We start from the raw sequence: 14,654 nt of genomic DNA on the forward strand, positions 1-14,654 counted from the left end.
ACCGACTCCCTCCTGGCTTTCCATACACACATCAACTCCATCTACCCGGAACTCCAATTCACCATACACCATAATCCCACTTCCATAGACTTTTTGGACACAACAATAAACAAAGACCCGTCAGGCTTTCTTCACATAGACTTATATCGCAAACCCACTGATAGGAACAACCTATTACATTTCTCCAGCAATCACCCACCTAACGTAAAAAAATCCTTACCCATCTCGCAATACAGCCGGGTGAACCGTATTGTTAGTGACCCTCTCATACGACAAAACAGATTAGAAGAAATGTCCCTAAAATTTCGAGAACGCGGCTATCCAGACAGGATCCTCTCTAACACTGTACCCACACCTAGACCAGAGACCCATAGCACACCACGTCTACCGTTCGTGCATAAGTACCATCCTAGTAGCCCTAGAATTGTGGGTATTGTCCGTAAACACTGGCCTATACTTGAGAAATGCCTTCCCCAAGGTAGACGTATTCCAATCTCGCCCCATGGTTTGCCATAAGCGGGAGAGAAACCTGCGAGATCACCTAGTACGTGCTGACATTGGTAGTTTCATCACGAAAAGACAACATTTTTTGGGTCCCCCCAAGAAAGGTACATTTCCCTGCCTTCATTGTGCTCAGTGCTCAGCCATCACTAGGGGGGAGCACTTCTCGCATCCTCTCACAGGCAAACAATTTTCCATTCAAGGCTTCTATACCTGTGATTCCAGTTTTGTGGTATATCTGATTAAGTGTCCATGCGGTCTCGGATACGTTGGGGAGACCACCCAGCGCATCCGAGACCGCATTTCCAAACACAAATCCACCATACGTTGTAAAAACCTACTGCTCCCCATCCCCGCTCATTTTCATGCAATGGGCCACACGATAGCCCAACTACGGTTTCAGGTCCTCGAAGAAGTAGAGCAACCAAGGAGAGGGGGCAATAGGGTGGAACTCCTCAAACGGAGAGAAGCTTTTTGGATACATACGCTCCACACCATTGAACCACATGGATTAAACCGAGCGTACGATAGGGTGTACAACATCTAAACTAACAGATGTGTAGATTTTTTATGCTATTTCACAGGTTCGACTGATCGACTGATCGACGTACTTTACCTACATTTACCATGTACTGACGTTTTCTTTATTACATTTTTCCAGGGTTAGAATATATTCCCATGATAGCATCCTTTACACTGATATGGTAACTATGGTAACTGTCTATGTCCAGTCTTCGCCTGTTGTCCCCTAGTGTCTCCTCCCATTGTCCTCCCCCTATGTGATGTATTACCTTATCCCCGGTTCCTTCGCCCTTTTTTCCCCCCCTCCCTTCCTCCCCCCCTTTCCGCTTGATTTGCCTCTTCTTTCTACCTTCTTTCTCTCTTCCTATCCTTTTTCCACCTGTCAGGATACTTATTTCTTTATACACATATACTGTGTTCTTATCCAACATTTCATCATTTCTCAGTAGGCTCCTATACTCTCTCTACCATATTCCCTTCACCTATTTTTTGCCCACACTTCTTGCCCTTAGCTCTATCACATACAGCGTCATTATCTCCAGTTCCGCCTTCCTCTAGCGCATATCGCGCCATGCGCGATGACGTCAGACGCACGTACCCACGTGACTATGACGCGCGATCATGTGACCCCGGAAGTGCGGCTCTTATAGCGCGCACGGCCGCTTCAGCCCACACTCCACCGAGATCTTGGACGCATGCACTCCTAGTGGTAAGTCTCTACCCTCATACACTAGCATCCTCTAACACCTTACCCATAGCTCTCTCCATCGCTTACCTCCACAGTGCCTTCCATGTTCGATCCAGGATGGTGTGTGTCTTCACACTTGCCCTCTACTTCTTTTCCTCAGGGCTTCCCTCATTGTATCTAACTTATTCTTATATCCCCTCCATTCTTACCATCCTTATCTCCCTTTACCTCTACCCTATCCCATCCTATTTTCTAGCTTTACACCACGTTATTATAGCCCCTACTTCTTTGTTGTTATCCATGTCCTATCCACCCCAATCCTTGTCCTTTTCTCCTGGCTCCCTATACCATCTCCTTCACATGTACTAGGTACCACCTACCCTATTCTGTCTCTCTATACCTACCTGGTACCTCCTCTTACCTATGTGCTGATCAGTTAATAGGATCGTCTACCTGGATGCAATGTGTTAACTGCCTGTTACTAGCTCCTCAGCATCCCATTGTATATATATGTATATATGCTTTTGTCCCGTATATTGTTTATATCTCCCATCTATTTTTATTGTTCATTTTCATTTGACTTATTTGTGTATACTCCCAATGTCATGTACACTTTGGATTTATACTATGTTCATTCATTACAGAGATCTACTAGCCTGAGGAAGGCCCGGGATGGGCCGAAAGCTCGCTTTATAGTCACGATCTCTACTACTTATATATTTCATACTGGTCGGAGTATACAAACTTACTCAATCACTGTATAATAAACTATCACTTATGCATTATTTTGAGTGCCGTGGATTTTTACTTCTTAACAATGTGGGTGAGAAGGCTTCTCCTGGGCATCACCCTGCTGGGTCTCCTCAACGGAGCCAAGTCAAGAATGTAAGTTATAGGCTGGGACCTGGTAAGAACAGCAAGATATATCATATACTGTATTACTCAGTTCACATCATGAGCAGTCATCTGAGCCAGGACAGACCACTTACCCAGACACATTAGACATTGTGATTTTCTGTGGGTCAGGCTGGGGATCACATGGCTCAGTTACAGCAATGAAATGCATGGATGCAACTGTGCTGGAGTAAAATAGATGGCACTGTAGGGGCAGTGATGGTGCCTGTAGCAAACTTGTCTCCAGTTATTGCTCTATAGCTTTTTAGAGGAAAGGGGTTGTGACTGAAGGGTCAATGAGGCTGGCAAAAGATTTCAGGGTTTTTTTTAACTTGTTTTTATTAAGGATAAGCCTGTTAGACATAACACAGGTACATTAGTAATATATACATATATATCACAATTATAACCAACACATTTACAGGAGTAAATTCCAGCATACGCTATTCATTTATATATATACAGAGGTAAGACCAAACCATAGGTCAACTCTCAAACCTAGGACAAGTCCTTCTATATAAAAAACAACAAGAAGACAGAAGATGGAACTCAATTGTCAGTCTTATTCGTCGGCATAAGGAACATATGAGAGAACTGAACAGATGAGGCCATCTAGACCCCGAATGTAGTAGAGGGCTTTATAGAGATCTTATACTACTCTATGAAGAACCATTAGCCGATGGTGGGGGTGTCGTTAGAGGAGAGTGGGACCAAACATCTAAGACTCTGTTCAATTCCTTAGGGCATTTTAGGTCTATATAAAGGACTTATATAAAGGACTGCAACTGTTGGAGGATGGGCTCCATCCACCTAATCGCCATTGACTTTCTTATAATTTTTATTTATTTTTTTTGGCATTTTATTGACCTTTCCTACAGTTGTATACATTTTTTTTGGTTTTTTTCCACCCTGATTTATTATTTTCTCTCTACAGTGGCAAGCTAGCCCCCCTGTTGCCATTTCCATCTGAGTTTGAAGTCCTAGATACCAGGTACTGGAGATGTCGGGTTTGGGGAGTTTTATCTATTTGTTCTACTTGTATCTTAATAGTTTTATGTTTTCTGCTGAACATAGTAAAGTCCATCAATACAAATACGACTACCTCCCCACCACTACTCTGGAGTTATCCCCAACTCTGAAAGTTATGATCCACTTACAGTATAGGAGATAGGTTGAACAATAGGGGTCTGACCACTGGGACCCCCATCGATTAGAACAGCAGAAAACTGAATGAACTGAGGCCAGTATTCTATTATTTCTCAGAGTGTTCCAGAGTGCTGGGCTTAGCAATGTGCAAAAGCCCCCATATAAAATAAATAAAGCACCAGACCCAGCGCTTCTCTCCCCACTTTGGGGGTCAATTTATCAAAGGCTCTACCGGCATCCTTCTGGTAAAGGGGCAGATTGTTGTACAAACCAAGTGGTTGCCAGAGAGAACACATTATAAATGATATATTTCCTTCTTATAGCGTCCCCAGCAAACCGACCAACTGCAGTCACATCCTGGCCGTGCCGAGTGTGCTCCGAAGTGGGAAGACAGGAAAGGTCTGCGTCTTCCTTGACTGTGAAGAGACTTTAAAGTTGGACGTTACGCTGGAATACCAACTCACCAGCGTTCCTATATTCAATGATAAGATCGGTTCTCGTTTTTTTGACTGCAGAGATTTTCCAGTAAGTATTATATATATAAAAGTAATATTAGGAAATATTAACATGGGGGTTATATGAGAGTAAAAAAAAAAAACTCTTTATGCTTAAAGTGTCACTGTCGTTTAAATTTTTTTTTTTTATTTCCAAAAATCAATAGTACAGGCGATTTTAAGAAACTTTGTATTTGGGTTTATTAACCGAAAAATGCATTTTTGTCGTGAAAAAGCAGTTTGAAGCTCTCCCCCTATCTTCATGGTTCTCTTATGGAGAGGGGAGGGGTTGAGGGAAATGAGGCACCAAAGCAGGACAACAAAGAGTTAATTTACAGCTACATCATCGGGCTTTCTCCTCTAAAGTCAGCACTGACCTTTCTGACCTCTGAATACTGGCTTTTACACAGGTCCCACCATGTAATCCTTTGTTCTCTGCTCTCTGCTGGTGACTAATCTCCCTCCTACCCCTCCCCTCTCCATAGGTTACACAGGGCCTGACTGATGTAAAAGAGTCGAAATTTCCCGATAATGAGCAGTGAATGAGAGAGGAGGGGGGGGGGGGACCTGGGAAAAGTCTTTTTGAATGCAGATAATGGCATATTTGCCTAATAAACCCAATTACAAAGTTTCTTTAATAAAGCCTGTACTATTGATTTCTGCAAAAAATAAAAAAAATAAAATAAAATACGACAGTGACACTTTAAAGGTAATTTGCTGTAATTTGTGGAGGAGAAAGAAGGGGCTCTCTGGTACAGCAGGAGATAGCTGGAGCCTGGGTGGGAGAGTAACCACCAGCTCACCAGGGACATTACAAATAGTCCCTACGTACAGATTTCCTAGAGCACTAAATATTTTATTTATTACCCCAAACCACCAGAAATGTTACCCTTGAACATAACACTTGGACCATAGATAATGGACCCATTAATCACTTCATTGCCCTAGACCACCAGGGATTCAACCATTGAACATAATACTGCCCTGTTCCACTAAAGGCTAAACCATTGGCCACTTCATTGCCCCAGACATTAAATCTTACACTCCTTTGTACTATAAAAGATTAACCTATTGGACATTTCATTGCCCTAGACCACCAGAGATTTAACTAAATATTCAAACTATAGAGTTGGTTATAAATGTCTGATAGATGGGTTTCTGTCTACTTATATAAGTGTATACCTTACATTAATATAAAAGGGATATTAAAGCAATTTGGATTCTTGGCTTCTCAGGTCCCCACGGTGGACACGGCACAATTGGCTTATGTGAGCTTTTCAGCCATTGGAGGTACATTACAAATAAGGGAACGTAAGGGGGTCGCTATTGATAACATGCCGGAGGCTTGCTATGTCCAAATGGAAAAGAAACTGTACAGACCCGGAGACACAGGTGAGGAAATGACGAGTTTGGGCCAACCAAAAACATGAGGAAAAAATAATGGTTTAGTCCGATGTTGAGGAACAAATTATGGAATCACTTCTGGGTCTTTTTACTTTCTTCTCCTGCCAGGATTTTTTTTTTTTTTACTATTGATGAAGCATTGTGAGTGTTTTTGCAGGTTGATTCTTAATTAGTACTATTTTAGGGCATATTTAATTTATTGGTTAATGTTTTTGGATTAACCCCTTGTTTTTGCATTTTCAGTTTTTCCTCCTTGTGTTTAAAAGGCCATAGCACTTGCATTTTTCCACCTAGAAACCCATATGAGCCCTTATTTTTTGTGTCACTAATTGTACTTTGCAATGACAGGCTGAATTTTTGCATTTGGTACACTACGAAACCAGAAAAAAATTCAAAGTGTGGTGAAATTGAAAAAAAAAAAAAGCATTTCTTTTATTTGGGGGAATTGTGTTTTTACGCCATTCACCCTGGGGTAAAAGTGACTTGTTATGCATGTTCCTCAAGTCATTACGATTAAAACGATATATAACATGTATAACTTATATTGTATCTGATGGCCTATAAAAAATTCAAACGATTATTAACAAATATACGTTCCTTAAAATCGCTCCATTCCCAGGCTTATAGCGCTTTTATTCTTGGGTCTATGGGGCTGTGTGAGATGTAATTTTTTGCGCCATGATGTGTTCTTTCTATCGGTACCTTGTTTGCGCATATACGACTTTTTGATCGCTTTTTATTAAATTTTTTCTGGATTTGATGCTACCAAAAATGCGCAATTTTGCACTTTGGTTTTTTTTGCGCTGACGCCGTTTACCGTGCGAGATCAGGAATGTGATTAATTAATAGTTCGGGCGATTACGCACGCGGCAATACCAAACATGTTTATTTATTTATTTGTTTACTTTTATTTAAAACCTGGGAAAAGGGGGGTGATTCAGACTTTTATTAGGGGAGGGGGCTTTTTACTATAAACAACACTTTTTTTTCTTTTTTTTTACACATATACTGGAAGCCCCCCTGGGGTTAGGGTTATTCCCCCCTGGGGTTAGGGTAATTCCCCCCTAGGGGACTTCTAGTATATATACTTTAATCTCTCATTGAGATCTTTGCTGTATAGATATACAGCAAAGATCAATGAGATAGGCACTCGTTTACCTCCGGCAGCCGGAAACAAACGAGTGCCGAGCCGGGGACGGCGCCATCTTGGACGAGTCCCCGGCCGGCATCAGACAGGGAGATCGCTCCTCCGGCACAACGTCCCGGAGGAGCGATCTCCCCCACTAGACACCAGGGAACGGTTGCCTCCGGTAATCGGAGGCAGCTGTCAACTTTGACAGCTGCCTCCGATTAGCTAATTAGCGGGCACGGCGATCAGACTGTGCCAGCTAATAGCGGCGGTCCCGGGCTACACGCGGCACCCAGGACCGCGGCGCTTCAAAGCGGGGTCGCCGCGCGGCCCCGCTTTGAAGTGCTAATGAGGACATATGACGTACGGGTACATCATATGTCCTTAAGAGGTTAAAAGAGAAGTCCAGCGAAATTTTTTTTATTAAAGTATTGTATTGCCCCCCAAAAGTTATACAAATCCCCAATATACACTTGTTACGGGAAATGCTTATAAAGTGTTTTTTTCTTTGCACTTATTACTGCATCAAGGCTTCACTTCTTGGTAACATGGTGATGTCACTTCCTGTATAACATGGTGATGTCACTTCCTGGATAACATGGGGATGTCTCTTCCTGGATAACATGGTGATGTCACTTCCTGGATAAAATGGTGATGTCCCAGAGCTGTGCTCAGTGTCCCTCCAGTGCCCTGTGTCCCCCTGCCATCATTCTCTCCAGCAGCCACAGCCCGCACAGCTCTGGGAGTCGGGTCGTGACATCACCATTTTATCCAGGAAGTGACATCACCATGTTATCCAGGAAGTGACATCCCCATGTTATTCAGGAAGTGACATCACCATGTTATCCAGGAAGGGACATCACCATTTTATCCAGGAAGGGACATCCCCATGTTATCCAGGAAGTGACATCCCCATGTTATCCAGGAAGTGACATCACCATGTTATCCAGGAAGTGACATCACCATGTTATCCAGGAAGTGACATCACCATGTTATACAGGAAGTGAAGCCTTAATGCAGTAGTAAGTCTGGGGAAAAAAGCACTTTATAAGCATTTCCTGTAATAAGTGTATATTGGTGGTTTGTATAACTTTTGGAGGGCAATACAAAACTTTAATTAAAAAAAAAAATCTGGACTTCTCCTTTAAGAAATAACGAAAACCACCAATTCTGGTGGAGTTTTACTTTGTTTTGATCATTACACACAGGAAAGATCAATGAGATGTAATAAATGATTTGTTATCATCCCTTAAGAAATAGATTCCAGTCATCAGTCCCCTCCAGTGCTGTTTCTGCAGAACTCTTTATGCTTATTATTTCACAGCCATTGCCTGCTGGACCATAGTTACTAACATATTGAAAACCAAGAGCAGTGAATTTAAAGGGATATTCCAGCACTGAATAACTCATCTTCTATTCACACTTTCTGATCATGAGGGAGGGTGGGGGATTGTCCAACTACCGCAACTACTGCAGTGATCTGAACAGGGATTGGATTTCTTAAGCTGAATGCAGAAGCAAGAGGAGCGTGCATGGTACTGCTTCATTCATCGACAATTGTTAACGCTGTACTTGGCTCCATAGAGAATGAAGGGAGCGGCAGTGCACATGCTCATTTTGACAATCCATTCAGCCATTAGAGTGTGGACCTTGTTTAGAAGATCATGGGGGTCCCAGCAGTCAGACCCCCTGCAATCTTATAAATACAGGAGTTATTGAAGGAGGAATAGAGAGTTATTGAGTGCTAGAATACCCCTTTAAGTCTTGCTTTGAGATTGCCCAGTATCACCTCGAAGTATCTGGGTGTCTCCACTTTGGGTGGGATTTATATAAACCCTTTTGAGACCCAATTTATTGGATTGTCCCTGCGTCATCAAGGGTGTTTGGAAGAATGAGTCTGACCTGAAAGTTATCATTCTCCATCTGTTTTCTTGTGTTTTCATTTCAGTGAGAAGCAGAGTGTTTTGTCTGAATTTCAACCTAAAGCCCACAGAGCAAAATGTAAGACGGAGTCCATTGTCTTTACATAATTTTCCTGTAAAATAACTACATTAAATTTTTCATGTCCATAAATGATTGTTTATAGCAAAAAAAAAGTTGAAGTATGAAGATTTGGCGTTATCCTTTAAGTTAAGATTTGACTTGTAGCCTTGCAGATCTCGTAAATCAGCTGCGCGTGACTTTAGGCCACACATTATACCTCTACAACTCTTCAGATTTGTTCTGTACGTTTCTTAATGATGTATTCTTATTGTTTTGCAGTTCACCAGGGTCCGAATGATGGTAAGAAATGAATCATTGTATAAGATTATTATTTGTCAGGACACATACACACATTCTTTATCCTTAAGTCATGGTGGGGTTGTTTGGTCCACCAGAGGAGATCATTCTGTGCCCTCCTACCCTATACATTCACTTTTAATGCATCATAATCTGTTCCTATCATGCTATGCATAGGACATACCATAGATATGATCCAATAGGTTATTTGTGCAACATCCCATAACAAATCTACGCTTTTGGAAAGTGGTTGACTGCAATTTCACTTCCAAATGGGACTCTTGGGGACCATCATAGGTTAAAGCTTGGGCCCATCAGGGAATAGTCTGTTAAACAAGCTAGCCACCCCAACCCCTTAAATTCAGATTGCGAGACCACCAAAACGTCATCTAAACTGCCCTTGATGTGGCTATCCTGTAGGTCAATATCTTATTCTATTCATTAGTCTCCTTACCTTCTTATTGGTTTTCTATTAAAGAGAGTCACTCAACAAACCAGACCAGCCAGTTCTGGTTTGGTCCTATGGACCTGATCTAACAGCAAACTGGTGTTGTTGGTGTACTACTCAAATTTGAAAGAAATCTCATAGTCAAATGCCACCTATTGGAGGGCCGTCCAAAAGGAAGTGGACCCATCTGTAGACAGTTGTTTCAGGGTTGAGTCCTCTACCTTTTGGAGGCTTCCAATTTGGCTGATTCTGATTTATATTTTCCTCCAACATCCAGGAAACATTCATTGATATAATTCATTGAACTTTCATCCTCTCTCTGTTGTTTCCAATATCATATGAAAATTGATCTCACATAGGTTATCAGTCACCCTCGTTCTTAAAGGGGTTGTCTACTTTTTTCAACCCCCTTTTGTTAAAAGGATAGTCTAAAGAAGAAGGTGATTGTAGGTTGTCCCAACACGCGTTACATTTCCCGGCCACACTACCACAGAAAAAAAAAAAACATTACATGGTGCCCATTGAAATCAATAAGCCATCTGTGTCATGGATGGATGTTCTTGGTGCTCTGGAGAGAGGAGTCCTGCTATTTTACTATAAAATGTATCTCTCTCTCTCTCTATATATATATATATATATATACATATATATATATATATATATATATATATATCTGCTCTCTATATATATCTGCTAAGACTGTATCATTGTTGACTTCTCCAGGAACCAAGTGGGGCAGTTGTGCAATTGGTGGATCTGCTGTCAGACCCTTATGTGGCATCGGTGGAGTTGGACCTGAATGCTGATGCAGTTCCTGGCGGGTACAGACTCATATTTGAGAGGGAATCTGGAAGTTCCGTGGAGAAATATTTCACAGTGGAAAGATACAGTATGTATTCCTCACGCTCAGTACATGGTGTTGATGTTGGTTGTTCTATTACTCTTTGACTTTTTCTCTATTTTCTGAATTCTCATCACCAGCTCTTAATTTATCTTTCCTTCTTGAATTTGGTAGACCATTTTTATAGCCAGACATGAAAGGGAATCTATTTTATAGACCATACTGCATGCCAGTCTTAAAGGGATTGTGTAGCAGGTATAACTTTTTCTTAATTTTTGGCACTCCATCTTGCGCTTATCTTGAAAGAATACCTTCCATGAGGAGATGAGGCAGAGACCATATCATGTCATGTCATGCTATGTGAAACCATGCCCACATGCGATGACCATTAGCTGCCATCGGCAAAACTTCAGGAGTTTCACCCACATGCAATGATCTCGATAGGGTCCCTTCTTGTCTAGGAGTGCAAGGTGGAAGTGGAATACTGGGAACAAGAAAGAGTAATACCTTTCCTGCTCACGGGACTTTAGGCTAAAGTAAGTCGGAATAAGATGTGGAAAGTTTATTAAGGGAACCCCTCTTAATACATTTGTCCTATCAATAACTATTTATGAACAAGGAACCCATATAATGCTCCTGCTCCGGGGATGCAAGTTGAAGTCCACAGGCTTACATTATAGGCTGATCACAGTGTACGGGAGTGGTATTACCCATGATACAACTCTGTGCATCTGCCATAAGGAGCTCTCTTCATCATTTTGATCAGGTTTAGACACCGTAATGTTATTTACCATGTGATCACTGGATATCACGTGCTGTCTCTATAAGCCTTCAACACTGTGTATATCTGACCAATGTTTCCATTACATTGCAGTACTACCAAGATCTGATTCCACAGTGACCTGTCCAAGTTCAATTTCAGTTCTGGATAAATATGCAAAAATTGAGATATCTGCTAAGTACGTAACAATTTTTTTTTTTTTTTGGGGGGGGGGGGGGTCATTGTCATTTACTTATTTGCACGGAACAGAATAGCTTTTTGTCTATAATAGTCTATAGGGCTACACGCCCCGCTGTCCCTACCTACTTGCGTCAGATTCTCTAAATAGCTACGGATAACTGGACAGAAGACCGTGTTCTCAACTAGGTGTAACACAGAACAAAACAAGACAAACACACACAATAAGGCAATGACAAAGGTCTGGGTCAATAACAAACGAGCAGCGCAGTACAATACAGAATCCAAGAGGGTCGTAGAATAGTCAAGAGCCAGAAGTCAGATAACAAGAAAATCAATGCAGGGAATGTTAGGTCAAGTTACACTAGTAAACTAAGCACTATCGCAGGCAAGGGACAATTGAGCGGGGAGGATACTTATGGGTCTTGGAGTGCCAGCCCCAGGTGTGATTGGGGCTAAGACTCCAGCCCCAAGACACATACCACAGATTCATTGGTGGTGCCGGCCGCCAATCACTTCAGCAAGACCCAGACCAGCTGTGCCACTCAGCCTGGGGCAGGCAGTCTCGGCTGCAGCATAATGCATGGATGCAGACACCCCCCCCAACAACCAGGCCGACTGATAGGGACATGTCAGTGTAACCCTAGCAACCGGCCAGGCCGATCACTAGGGACACCGTTGGCTCCCCTGTCGGGCTGGCTGCGTGCGGCACGGTCTCTGACAACTTCACTACGAAAAGATGGCTAGTAAAGATGGCTATATGTACTAAAATCTACTACTATTTTTTATTGATTTGCATTTTAGACTCAATTGTCTTAAAGTGGTCTTCCAGTACTAGAAATAGCTGCTGTAAAACTTCAATTCCCATTATGCCTGGACAGCCAAAGCCTTGCTGGAAGGCCACATGTGTGACACTACAGTAATGTCATTACTAATAGTATCCATGCTTGAATTACTCTGGACAGGAAGTTGTGTAGTCCTTTCCTTTTGAGGTTTTGTGTTGTCTTAGCGGTACTATGCGGGATACTGGGCATGCGATTCTTCGCTGTACCTAGTCAGGGCACCAGATAAGGGACACCAATGCCAGGGTTCAGTAACAGTGGTGGTTACAAGTTTATTGTAACTGAGGTAACTGGTAGTAACAGTCTCTTCCGGATGCAACCGGGTATATAGCAGGGTTAAACAGACAGAGCAAAGGTGGTGCTGCATAGGCTGAGGTGAAGCGTGCTCGATGATGGGAGTAGTAGTGACAGAGGAATAGAGAGGCTGGGTGGATTATAGTACTTGCGGTGAATATCTTGAGTTGATGAGGAGATGGAGAGCAGGAACGACACCCAGATGAGAGGATACTCCAGGCACTTGAGTAGACGGACAGCCAGGAACTGTTACAGCAGAGCACAGAGTCCACTCTTCTGAAGGTGAAGAGGGACACACACACACACACGACCTCCTTGTTTTGAAGCAGGGGCCGGAACACATCCGTCCTCTCAGAGGTAGAGGGCAGAACTCACACAGACAACCTATCCCCTTTGTGGCAGGGAATAAACTGACTTGTAAGAAGAAGTCACATGGTAACCCCTGGCCAAAGCTCGACGGCCATTGGAGGAACCATGGTTACGGGGCATGGTCACGTGATCACCAGCCTTTGCATACCACTGCACATAGTTATGCACACAAGATATACACATGAACCTGAGAGTAATAGGGATTACACAGTAAACAGTTGCAGTACATATAGTTTCCAGGACAGGCATGGCCATAGCAATAAAAGTAAACTTAAAGTGAGAAACTGACAGCCTGTTCTGGGACACTGCAGGTACATTTAGGTAAGAATGAGGTTTGTGTACAGAATGCTGCCTTGTGCTGAACAATGCCACAGGCATGGGAGCAGACAGGGAATAAATGCAGCAAGTTCTACAAACTTACTGATTACAGAGCAAAAGTCTGCTGTGTAATGTAATGTTCTGCAGTAGTTCTGGATGGGGATCTGGCAGGAGTGGTTTGGGAGGGGGTCAGCAGGGTGGGGAGGGAAAGCAAAGCATTCTGGAAATTGCTGGACAACAGCTTAACCAGGAAATAGTGAGGGAATATGGCAGGGGATATGAATATATACCCACAAAATGAATATTCTCCCAGTGATCTCAGAAGATACTTACTTTCTGCAATATTTTTAATGTTTCAACCTAAGGTCAGAGTACCCCTTTAATGTCAAAAGATTTGGTTCAAAAATAGGAAGGTCCCTAGATTACAAATTTTCTTGCCTCTACTGGTTTCTTTGTGAACACATACGATTTTTGTCTGCCTGATAACTTGGTTGCTGTTCTGCTCTCTTTCAGGTATGTATATGGTAAGCCATTGCCCGCCACCATCACCGGAAAGTGCTGCCGGGACGTGGCCTACTCTTATGGCAGAGTACAAAATTGTTTCAGGGGTTTGGAAGAAATTTGTGAGGAATTTACTGGAGAGGTAATTTATTTTATTCCTAGTAAGATCAACTTTCATTCTTGATACCATAGCCATTTGGAATCCTGAAGCTTCTAGAACAACTATGTGCATGAGGTATATGGCGGCACATGAAGTCCCAATGGTTCTGTGTTACAGACCTACAATACATGACCCACCATCTGGTGAATCCCTCCAGGGTATGGCTAAAAATTGAAAAATGGTCTAGAAATGTCTATGGTTGCCGTATTGCCACAAGTCGAAGGTCTAAAATTGCCATGAGGCCCTATAGCAGGGGTGGTAAATCTGCGGCCCTGCAGCTGATGAAAAATTACAATTCCCATATTTCTTAGTTAGCAGGATTTCCAGGCAAGATGGGAATCGCAGCCATGCAACAGCTGGAGCCCCGCAGGTTTGTCGCCTCTGGCCTCTGGCGTAAATGTCGAATGTCCTATGTTATCTAAAAAAAAATTATATTTTCCTATTACGTCCACAGCTGGATAACAATGGTGCCTACACTAAAGAAATGAACTTGGACACTTTTAAACTGCAGTTTTCAGAATGGGACAATAGCCTGCGGTGTATGTTCACAATCAAAGAAGATGGGACAGGTAATAACAAAGTGTATCAAGTTCAACCTACAGTTTTTTTTTACTCTACACTGGTTGAAAACAAAATAAAAGCATTACTCATCTTTCAGCTCCACTGCTGATGCTGTTCTGACACTGCCCGGTCCCTGTTGAATTCCACTTCTCGATAGCTGGTCTCATCACATAGGAAATGGCTGGGAATAACTGCTAAGCCACTAATTGGGAGTGGCATGTTTGACTGGTTGAGTGAGCACTGGCTGAATATCAAGTCCAGGTATGAGGAAGTGACCATCAGCGAGGACCAGAGCAGTGTCAGA

At 42.5% G+C, this 14,654-nt stretch overlaps 1 pseudogene; it reads left to right on the top strand.

Moving 5' to 3' along the window:
- The first annotated feature begins 2,528 nt into the window (after nucleotides 1-2,528).
- LOC138799979 (ovostatin-like) overlaps nucleotides 2,529-14,654 on the top strand; it is a 45,915-nt pseudogene continuing 33,789 nt past the window's right edge.

The sequence above is a fragment of the Dendropsophus ebraccatus genome, chromosome 8 (genome assembly GCF_027789765.1).
Source record: "Dendropsophus ebraccatus isolate aDenEbr1 chromosome 8, aDenEbr1.pat, whole genome shotgun sequence".
NCBI lineage: Eukaryota > Metazoa > Chordata > Amphibia > Anura > Hylidae > Dendropsophus > Dendropsophus ebraccatus.